An 11147-nucleotide genomic window follows, 5' to 3' on the forward strand; every position below is an offset into this window, starting at 1 on the left:
GTTAAAAGAGAGAGAGCCACCACCTAACGGATTAAGGTGCGTTAGGGCACCTATTTGCAGATAACTTTGTTTAACTAGTTTGCGTCACCAAAGATCGGGCAAGGGCTCGAAATCACCTCGAAGAGAAAGTGTTAGGCACTCTTCGAGGTCCACAACTGTGGGTCCCGACCGAACTCAATTATATGAATTAGTCTATGTGATCAAAGATAAGAAAAACAAGGAATCTGGGAAGTTCATTATTAAACACAAATACTTGACTGAAAGACAAGGTCCTCGGTCCTAAATTTTTTAGCCTAAAGGATCACACCGTGTAACATGAATAATACTTCGTAACTCCCTCAAGATGGGGTGTTACTCCTGCTACCCGATTACTATCTTTAACTTGTTACCTAAAGCGCATTAGTTGATTCTAAATCGTACCTTGTGCGTGCACTACCCGTCCCATGCCTATGGTCCACGAGGCTTTGGACCTCTATTTAGGTAGTTCTAGACCTTAACTTAGGTTGCTCAAAAGGGATAATACTAAGCGACAGACAAAACAATTAGGACTTTCATTTATAAGTAGATAAGGGCTCAAGTTGGCCTCCACAATTAGACAACAAATGCACGCAAGTCAGATTAACAAGGACAGTTGCTGATTTTAGACTAATTAAAGTTATTGAATCCTATAGGCATGGTCTCTATGTAATTCTGAATTTTAATGGGCATGGAGTTTCATATATAAAATCCAATTCCTTAATACGATTTCTAAAAGACTACGCAATTGCCTACTGATTATACATTGTAAGTGGTTAAACCTATAGGCATGATATTTAGGTGATTTATGCAATAGTAGACAGTGGCAGGTCACAGATTCAGAATTAGTTGTTGAATCCTATAAGCATTTTTCTAGTGAGAGTAACAGCGCAATTTTTGGAAACTCATGAACAAACGGGCAGGAATGATAATTTGGTTGATTCAAACCTATAGGCATGTTTTCTACAATTCATTCCAATTTTAGATCCTATGGACATGATTTCTATAATTTGCAAACAGAACGGCATGCGAATGAGGTTTTGCACACACATTGAATATACAATTCCTTATAGGCATGGTTTCTAACACAATTAAACCAAGTATTGAACCTACAGGCAGGATTGCTAACATATAATGGCTGAACATAATAAGATATCTATAGGCATGCTTTCTAACACACAATAACTGAACATGCAATAACATATTGTTGAACCTATAGGCAGGATTTCTACCCAATTTGTTGCGAATATACAAAAATCCCTTTCCCAATTTTACTAACACCCCAAAATGTTATTACAATAATTATTACAGACCCAGAAATAAATGTAGTGAATTACAGAATAAGTATAACTATAGGGAGACTACAGTAGGCCCAAATACACCTGGACAGGCCAAGCCTTCAGATCACAATAGCTCCAGAAGCCCATGTTCATAGATACAACATGACTAGTGGTGAGTGATTTACCCATGTTCAAGGATAACCATACAGAACCCAAATCTCTAGTGTGTCAGAGTTCCCAAAGGCTTCAAGAACCCAGGGCAGTGCTCACACTAGAGAAACTGATCGAAAACAGTTCAAGGAAGACTAGAGACCAAATCCTAGTGTGTCAGAGTTCACAAAGGTCTCACATAAACCCCGAGCGGTGCTCACACTAGGCAGGTCAAGGACATAACCTAAATAGCCTTAGCTTTCAGCCGGCTAAGAATGAGGATTCAGAATAGCATAGGTAGCAAATGGGAGAGAGTGGGCAATGGTTAAGGGACAGAATTTGAAAAGATGTACTTAGTTTTAGGAAGCAAACATAGCAAAGTTTAAAACACAGAACAGTTGATCAAAAGGTCAACAAGACTTAGAAAAAGGTTTATTATTTAGCAAAACAATACATAGGCAGAATCATATTGAAAGAGTTAGGGAGAAACAAATTTGCAGGATTTACAAAGATTGTCATACACAGGTGCATAATAACAGACAAGTTAAAGCCTAAAAGGTCCAATTTATGCTAAGTATACATCCATGTATCAAAAGAAAGCCATGTTAACTCACATCAGGAAACAAAACAGCATTTAGACATGGTAGGGAAACACAAATTTGATAACTACCCTAGAGTCAAGTAATCACTGAAGGAATATGGAATCAAGTGAGCCAAAGACATGCTGAGAGACATATTAGCAAGGAAGAAAGTCACAAATTGTTACAAATGTGAAGCAGTCATTGCAGGAACTCAAAGTAGAGTAGGAAAACAGACTCAGGTTGATCAGTAATGTAGACATTCAGGTATTGACCAGTAGAATAATATGAACTTAAAAGATTCAATGCAAGTGCAAAACTAACAAAGTTGCATACAGGAGCAGTCCAGAATGCATTAACTAAACAAACTTAAGAGGGTTCAGATCATTCAAGTTAGACATGAACAATCTCAGAACTAGCAGCATTAGGTGAAATTAAAATACTAAAGAGATTTAAAACGAGTGTGAAGCTAATAGAGTTGCACACAAAAGTAAGCCAGAAACACATTAAGCCATGAACTTTAGAGATGAGAACATATGCAAATCATAGATATATAGGAACAAAATTACGAAGTCCAGTAACTCACCAGTTAAGCGAAGAACACGAAAAATAAAAGTCCACAGTATTCTGAATATCAACAAGAGCAAGAACCCAGAATTTCGGTGGCCTTGGCTTTCAGCCGGCCAAGAACCAGAGTATAGAATAAGATAATGAAAGAACCACAGAACAAAGCTTCAAATTTTAGTGAGATTATCGCGATTCAGGTATGTTCTAAAGGGGAATGGGGAGGGGTTTATATAGTAGCAGAGATTGAACGAGTAAACAAGGAAAACTGTAAAATCAAACACAAATAAGGAAGCAATAACATACATAATCAATAAAGAATCGGATTTGGGAAAAAATAAATAAACCCTAGTTTTTTAGGAAAACAAGTATCAACGAAATATAAATAAAAACAGTAGCATAGGATGAATATAGACACAAATAACACTAAAAATCAGAGAATCGAACTAATTTTGGTCCGATCTAAAGAGATCTGAAAACCCTAAAATAGGGCCAGATGAATATTGACAAAAATATAAAAGAAAAATCGGGCAAACATATAAGGAATAAAAGTAGAATAAACAAGAAACAAGGAAAGAAAACACGCAAATCAATTTTGAAATCGATTTGAGAAAGAAATTCGGTAAACACTAGTTTTTAGGAAAGGTGTAGATCCCAGAAATCCAAAAGATATCGGACTCACATATACAGAATCAAACGCGTGTAGAAGAAATACAGTCCAGATTCCAGAAATAGAACTCATTTGGACAGAATCAGAGAGATAGTACTTGCCATGTTTAGGCAAGTACTAAGTAATACCATGGAGAAACACCAAGCGGCGGAAAGATACTAATATGGTAAGGAGATGAGAGGGAAATCTCATTAGAAGAGGGATTAGGGGAGGGTTTTGAGAGGCGGCGGCTAGGGTTTCTCAGAAAAGAAGAGAGACTAGAGAGGCTTTTAGGGCGGTGGGTGGTGAGAATGGTTAGGGTTTGGGCGGGTTTGGATAATTAAAGAGAGGGGGTGAACGAGGCCTGTTGATCTTGAGAGATCAACGGCTGGGATTAAAGATAAATGGGGCGGGTCATATAAATTGGGTAACGATCGGGTTTTGTAAAAGGGGTGTTTGGTTTGGGCTTGAGATTTATTGGGCTAGGGTGTTAGGTTTGGGCCAGCAATTGGTCAGAAAATGGGTGGTTTTTAGGCTAGTTTTTAAATACTCAATATTTAATAAATAAATAATTTATAAAAGTGATAAATAAATAACAAAATATCACTTATGCACTAAAATGATTTAAAAGAATTACTTAACATTTTAAAATATAAAAAATCATTTTCTGCATAAATAAAGTAATTATACATTAATATGGGCTATTATTGCAAAGATGTGCAATTTAACCTTTAAAATGCAAATGTAATGCATTGAAAATATTTGAGACCTCATATTGGTACAAATGATAAATTTAGATGATTAAATCATCATAAAAATAATATGAAGGATAATTATTGGATATTTATGTAATAAAATACAGAAATAAATTGATTTAAGGCTTTTGAAATTATGGAAAATTATAAAAAAAAATACTTGTGCATGCTTGTAAATCAAATGATGATGCATGTGCACTATTTTGAAAGTATATATATTTATTTGGAAAATATGAGGAAAAAATTGGGTATCAACAGCTGCCCCTCTTTACCCGGGAAGGATGAAAGAGTTATCGGGTAAAGAAATGATGACCGATTTTGACCGAATTGAGTGATTTGAAAAAATATAGGCGAACTCCGTCTTTTGAGCGGCCTAAATATCCCTGGTTTTACAAGAATCAGGCGATGCGTAGTTCTGGATCCAGCGGTGAACGAAACCGATGGAATTGTTATAGGAACGGTCGTGTGTTTCGACAAGGTTCTTTTGAGTAGGATAGTATCGGATGAATTTATGCGGAGTCACGAATGTGAATTTGAGATGTTATGGATGTATCACAGGGCGGATATCTGAATGGTCATAAGGTAAAAGCGAGTAATTAATGGGAGTCAGTTACGTATGAAATAATGGCAGGGTGTAAGTGGTAAGAACGGAAACCGGAGCGAAGTTTGCTCCGGTTCGAAGAACGGTTACCTCCTGAGTTACCTGCAAAAAACTCAAAACACGATGCGCGCAAATATACATATAGGTTATTGCGACAATTTAAACATGATGCAAATTCCCTTTGGACCATGAAGATTGTCTTCAGCCGGTGAGGATGGTGTCCTTAGACCATGACATCCTGGGCCATGAATAGTGACATAAGGGATTCGCAGGCCATGAAATAATGTTCTCGGGCCATGAGAATGATGCCTCTGAACCATGACGCCTTTGAATAATGATGTGCAGTATTCAGAGATCCTCAGGCCATGACATGGTGTCTTCAGGCTATGAGGATGATGCCTTCAGACTATGACGCCTTCGGATAGAGACATGTTGATGGATCATATGAGCAACAAAAGACCGAGCTTAGTCTTGTATAGTATCGGGACAGAGCTTAGCTCCCGAAAAAGCAAAATAGTACTAGGTTTCAGATAGTGTAACATTCAGTATTTGACAAGGAAAGGCAGAGCTTAGCCTTATGCAGATGGGGAGGCAAGACTTAGCCTCATGCAAGAGGAGGAGACATGGCTTAGTCTCATGCAATGGAAGGCAGTGCTTGGCCTTATGCAAATGGGGAGGCAGGGCTTAGCCTCATGCAAGGTACGAGGCAGGGCTTAGTCGCATGCAATGGAAGGCAGTGTTTAGCCTTATGCAATTTGGGGAGGCAATGCTTAGCCTCAGGCAAGAAAAGAGACAGGGCTTAGTCTCATACAATGGAAGGCAGTGCTTATCCTTATGCAAATAGGGAGTCAGGGCTTAGCCTCATGCAAGAAGAGGAGACAGGGCTTAGTCTCATGTAATGGGGAGGCAAGACTTAACCTCCTGCAAGAGGAGACAGGGCTTAGTCTCATGCAATGGAAAGGAAGTGCTTAGCCTTATGCAAATAGGGAGGCAGGTCTTAGCCTCATTTAAGGTTCAAGATAAGGCTTAGTCTCATGCAATGGAAAGGCAGTGCTTAGCCTTATGCAATTTGGGGAGGCAGGGCTTAGCCTCATGCAAGTTTTGAGACGGGGTTTAGTCTCATGCAAGGAAAGGCAGTGCTTAGACTTATGCAATTTAAGGAGGCAGGCTTAGCCTCATGCAAGGTTTGAGACAGTGCTTAGTCTCATGCAAGGAAAGGCAGTGCTTATCCTTATGCAATTTGGGGAGGCGGGTCTTAGCCTCATGCAAGAAAGGGAGACAATGCTTAGTCTCATGCAATGGAAGGTAGTGCTTAGCCTTATGCAATTTGGGGAGGCAGGGCTTAGCCTTATGCAAGAAAGGGAGACAATGCTTAGTCTCATGCAAGTGGACAAATAGCAAGTAGGAGCAGAATATTTCTTAGCTGGAGATATATTTGCGTTTGGTGGCCTCGCTGTTATGAAGATAGTGATTTTGGTATGTGTATACTTGCGAATGCTTTTGTTATGTTCATTGTGCCTGCATCAAAAGAAAAATTGTGAGTTTTGCGAGGAAGGTTGGTTCGTGTCTTCGCCTGCTTGCTTTGCTTTGTTCTGGGGATCCTGCTTGAGTTACCCTGAGTAACATCTGGCTGCCATAGAAATAAAGTTTTCAAAAAATATGCGTGTATTTGATGAAATAGAGTTATTTAGAAAACATAGTGGTATGTAATATCAAGTAAATTAGATGAACTAATGACTGCGACATTTTCGAGACATTGCGGCTTCTTCGCATTAGAATTTTGAGGGTCCTCCTCAAAATTCTGTCCAAGTTTAGTAAGTGATTCACCGGTCGTTCTGCATGTGACGAAGTTTGTCGGACTTGCTTCGAAATTTTGAGAATCCTTCTCAAAATTCTGCCCCAGCTACTTAACCGATTCTCTGACTGTCTTGTATTTGATGATGTCGGCTGGACTTGCTCCGGAGTTTTGAGGGTCCTCCTCAAAATTCTGCCTCGGTTTCTGGTTGTGGGGGAAAATTAAAATTTTATTGAGATGTGACTGAACCCACAGGGCTGCCTACGTATCCCCTCTTGAACGGGAATCAGGTCAAGCGTAGTTCACTTACATTAGATGAGGAAATGTAAACAATTTAAATATAGTATCTCTTGACTGCGTCTGAATTGATAGGCTTTGGCCAAACTTCTCCGTCCATTTCTGCGAGTATGAGTGCTCCTCCTGTTAGTACCATGTGGACCATGTAGGGCCCTTGCCAGTTGAGCGAAAACTTTCCTTTGGCTTCACCATGATTTGGGAAGATTCATTTCAACACCAGCTGCCCCGGTGCGAATTGTCTAGGTTTGACCCTTTTGTTGAAAACTCTAGACACTCAGTTCTGATAAAGTTGACCATGGCATACTGCATTCATTCTTTTTCCGTCGATAAGAGCCAATTGTTCATAGCGACTCCTTATCCATTCTGCATCACTGAGTTCTGCTTCTTGTATAATTCTCAAAGAAGGAATTTTGACCTTGGCGGGAATGACAGCTTCAGTACCGTAAACAAGCATGTAGGGAGTTGCTCTGGTTGATGTGCGAACTGTGGTACGATATCCAAGCAAAGCGAATGCTAGAAATTGTTTGTAATTAAGCTTGTGAGTCACTATGGATGTGCTCAAACCAGTCATATCATTATAAGACAATGCAAAAATGTCCTCATACTCCTTCAAGAAACAAGTGTATTCTTCTTTTTCTGATGGTGACAAATGGATACTTATGCGGGTTTCTTTGACTATTTCAGAATCTCCCAAGTTGCCTATTTCAGTTTCGTCCTGGCTAGACTTAGGCTTATTCTCAAAATTCTCAACTTCTCTGACAATTTCCTCAGGGATTATATCTTCTTCTTCTACTTCTTCTGAATCACTATCCTTATGTTGCGTTGTCACATTACATGTCACAGTCGTTGGTTCATCAGGATAGGTAATAATAATGTTGTAGAGAAAAAATGTAAAAGATAATAATAATACTAAAATAGCATTGCATTAATTAAATCTTGAAAGCATTAAAACAGGTATGGCTCGATGACACGAGCAATTATTTCAAAACAAAATGCGTCTTAAAACAAAATACTGGAAATATCTTAAATGCTTAAAATGGCTTTTAAAGACTGATCATGCTAATTGCCAGGCTACCCAGGAACTCGACAGGCCCGGGATGGTGCAGCAGTCCAATTCTTGAGAACATCTCCCTTCTCTATGGTCTAAATGGTAAGGTCTTCTTACTCCTCCTCCTCAACTATTACATTACAGTCCATGTGTTCATCATCCAAAAACAGATTCCTCAGGCCAGCTAAAGCCTACTCTTCTTCAAATCCTCATATCACATCAGTTTGTTGAAATGTCTGATGCAGATGTGGTATCGGCTGTTCAAGAGGGTAATAGGAGCCACGCCATGGCGGCGACCAATCATCGCACTCCTCTCAGGTGTACTGATACCCAAGTCCAAAGGTGGTACCGTGACGTTTTGGTTGTATTGGCTTAGTGATACCCTGGAGATTCTTACCGAGACCTTTACCAGGTTCATACCCTGTCCACAACAATATGTTTTTGATCTTATTACTCCACCACTTGTCTTTCTCTATTGCATTGACACACTCGATGCAATGGTACGTTTCTCCACATAACTTCCTTCTATTCTCGACAACCAGAACAGTTTGATTGGTGTAGATGGGATTGCTTCCGTCTCCATGAATGATCAGCTCCTGATGGTTCCATTTGAACTTCATGGCCTAGTGTAACGTAGAAGCTACATCTCCAGCAGCATGTATCCAAGGTCGTCCCAACAAAAGATTGTACGTAGCAGATATGTCCAATACTTGAAACTCAATATCAATCCAAGTTGGGCCCATCTGCAAACAAAGGTTGATTTCCCCAATTGTGGCCCTTTGAGACCCATCAAATGCTTTCACATCATACTCCCTGCTCGTATCTCGTTGAAATCTTTACCCAACCTTTTCAAAGTAGTCAACGGACAAATGATGAGGCTTGAACCCCCATCTATTAGGACTCTGGCTATGAATTTGTCCTCAAACTGTACTGTGATGTGCAATGCCCTGTTGTGACTCAGTCCTTCAGGTGGTAGTTCGTCTTCGTGAAAGGTGATCTTGTGGCTCTCCAGTACTTGCCCTACCATGTTGGCCATCTCTCCACTGTTGATGTTGTTGGGCATGTAAGATTCACTCAACACTTTCATTAACGCACTCCTATGCGTCTCAGAATTCTGTAGTAGTGACAGAATGGATATCTGAGCAGGGATTTTGTTCAAATGATCCATTACAGAGTACTCCCTTGCTTGCACCTCTCTCCAAAGATCATCTGGGCTGGTTTCAATGACAGGTTGTTTGGGAGCGGCCTCTTTACTTGTTCCTCCCAAATGCTCAGGTGTGTAAACCCTACCGGTCCTGGTCATGCCTTGTGCGGCACCTGTTTTTTCCATCTTCCCTTTTACTTTCCTTCTTGCCTATGCAACATAGTCCCATGGTATGGCATTGGAATTAAATGACGGTGTGGGGACTACTGTCACAGTGAAGGGAGTGGTCACTTCCACCTCAAACGAAGCTGGTGCAATTGAGGGCGTTGTTGTTTTAACCTCAAATGGAGTTGGCGTGGTGACTAAATTTGCACTATAATGGGTATGAGAATGACTAGAGGTATTGTGGTTTCATCCCCTTCACGAATGAGTCCAATTGATCCTTCCAGATCCCATTCTTCGTCAGTTTCTATCAAATTTACCCCCTCACCCTGTGTCTGCGAGGGGATTGTTGCAGACATTTGGTGCGGCTTCATTTTCTTGTATAACCTTGGTGTCAATCAGAGTTTGGATCTTATCTTTCAAAGTGCAACATTCATCAATAGTGTGTCCCTTCATGCGCGAGTGATAGGCACATGTCTTGTTCGGATTGACCAACTGGGAAGAGTTTTCCATAGCAACAGCGGGAATGGGGGTGACATAGCCGGCAGCCTCCAGTCTTTCATAGAGTTGATCAATGGGTTTAGCAATAGGAGTGTATTGTCTGGGTGGTCTGCGGTCGAAATTTGGTCTGGGTTTCTGGTAGTTTTGGCGGGCCGATGGTGGTGAGTGGGTAATATGCAGGTTGTGTGTTATAAGTATGGTAGGTGGTGGCAGGTTGTTGGTATCTGGGAGGTGAAGGCTGGTATGTGGGTGGTGGGGTTTGGTATGTGAGAGGGGATTTTGGCCCTTGGGCTACCATCACGACTCCTACTTCTTTCTTTTTGGATATACCCCCTGACTGCAAAGCTGTATTCGTAGCCTGTAATGCCTCAAAGTTAGTTACCATTTCGCTCGTGATTCCTTCTTCAATCTTTTCCCCCAATTTGACGATGTCAGAGAACTTGTGATTCTTAATAACCATTAACTCTCATAATATTGTGGATCTTGGGCCTGAATAAAGAATTTGTTCATTTGCTCTTCCTCCAATGTCGGCCTTACTTTAGCAGCTTCCGATCTCCACCGAGTAGCATATTCGCGGAAAGTCTCTGTCGGCTTCTTCTTGAGATTATGGATATAGAAAACATCTGGTGCATTCTCCGTATTAAACCTGAACCGATCCATGAAATCCGATGCCATGCTTACCCAACTAGCCCATTTCTTTGGATTTTAACTGATGTACCAAGATAGGGCATCTCCAGTGAGGCTCCTCATGAACAATTTCATGTGAATCCTTTCTTCCTTTCCAACTCCTACGAGCTTGTCACAGTATGTCCTTAGATGCACCATTGGGTTACCTGTCCTGTCAAATATCTCGAACTTAGGAGGTTTGTAACCCTCTAGCAGTTCTACATCCGGCTGAATGCACAGATCCCCATAGTTTAATCCCTCAATGCCTCTACCCCCTTCGACACCTTGGACTCGACTTGTGAGCCTTTTAAGTTTTTCTGCCAAATTCTTGATGAGCGGGTCCTTCTCGGCGGATTCAAGTATGTATAAGGTTTGTTGAGGAGTGTAGGGTAAGGTCTCCACATATATGGGGTTGCTTTGATGGACTCCAGGGATTTGTGTGTAGTGGTGGTCGTTGGTCAAGTTTTGAGGATCGGGAATAGGTTGTGGTGCGTTCTGAGGAGTGTGCTAGGTAGTGGTTTGTGGGTACTGGGTTGGTTGATTATGGTGTTGTGGAGGAGTTGGTACTGGTGGAGGATTGGGATTTTGAAGCGGTGTGGCATATTGGTGTGGTGCGGGAGGATTTTGTGGATGTTGGTTCAGTGTACTTTGGGGAGGTACTGGGTTTTTGGTGTTCTATTGGTTTATGTCGGGAACGTTCAGGCTGGGGGAGAGATTTGCCAAGTTCTAGACCTGCTCAAGCTCCCCTTGTAACTCTAATATCTTTTGTTCCAGTTTCAAAACCAAGTCATTTGGTGCTGGAGTGCTTCGACCATCTGAAGTTTCAACATTGTCTTCATGCGTGGTGTTGTCTTTCCTAATATTGCTTGTATCATCCATTATGACCTTTCCTTTGCTTTTAGGATCGTTCGGAGGAGGAGGAGGTGGAGGACCTCTTGATGT

This window comes from Nicotiana attenuata, unplaced genomic scaffold, assembly GCF_001879085.1.
Source record: "Nicotiana attenuata strain UT unplaced genomic scaffold, NIATTr2, whole genome shotgun sequence".
Lineage (NCBI taxonomy): Eukaryota > Viridiplantae > Streptophyta > Magnoliopsida > Solanales > Solanaceae > Nicotiana > Nicotiana attenuata.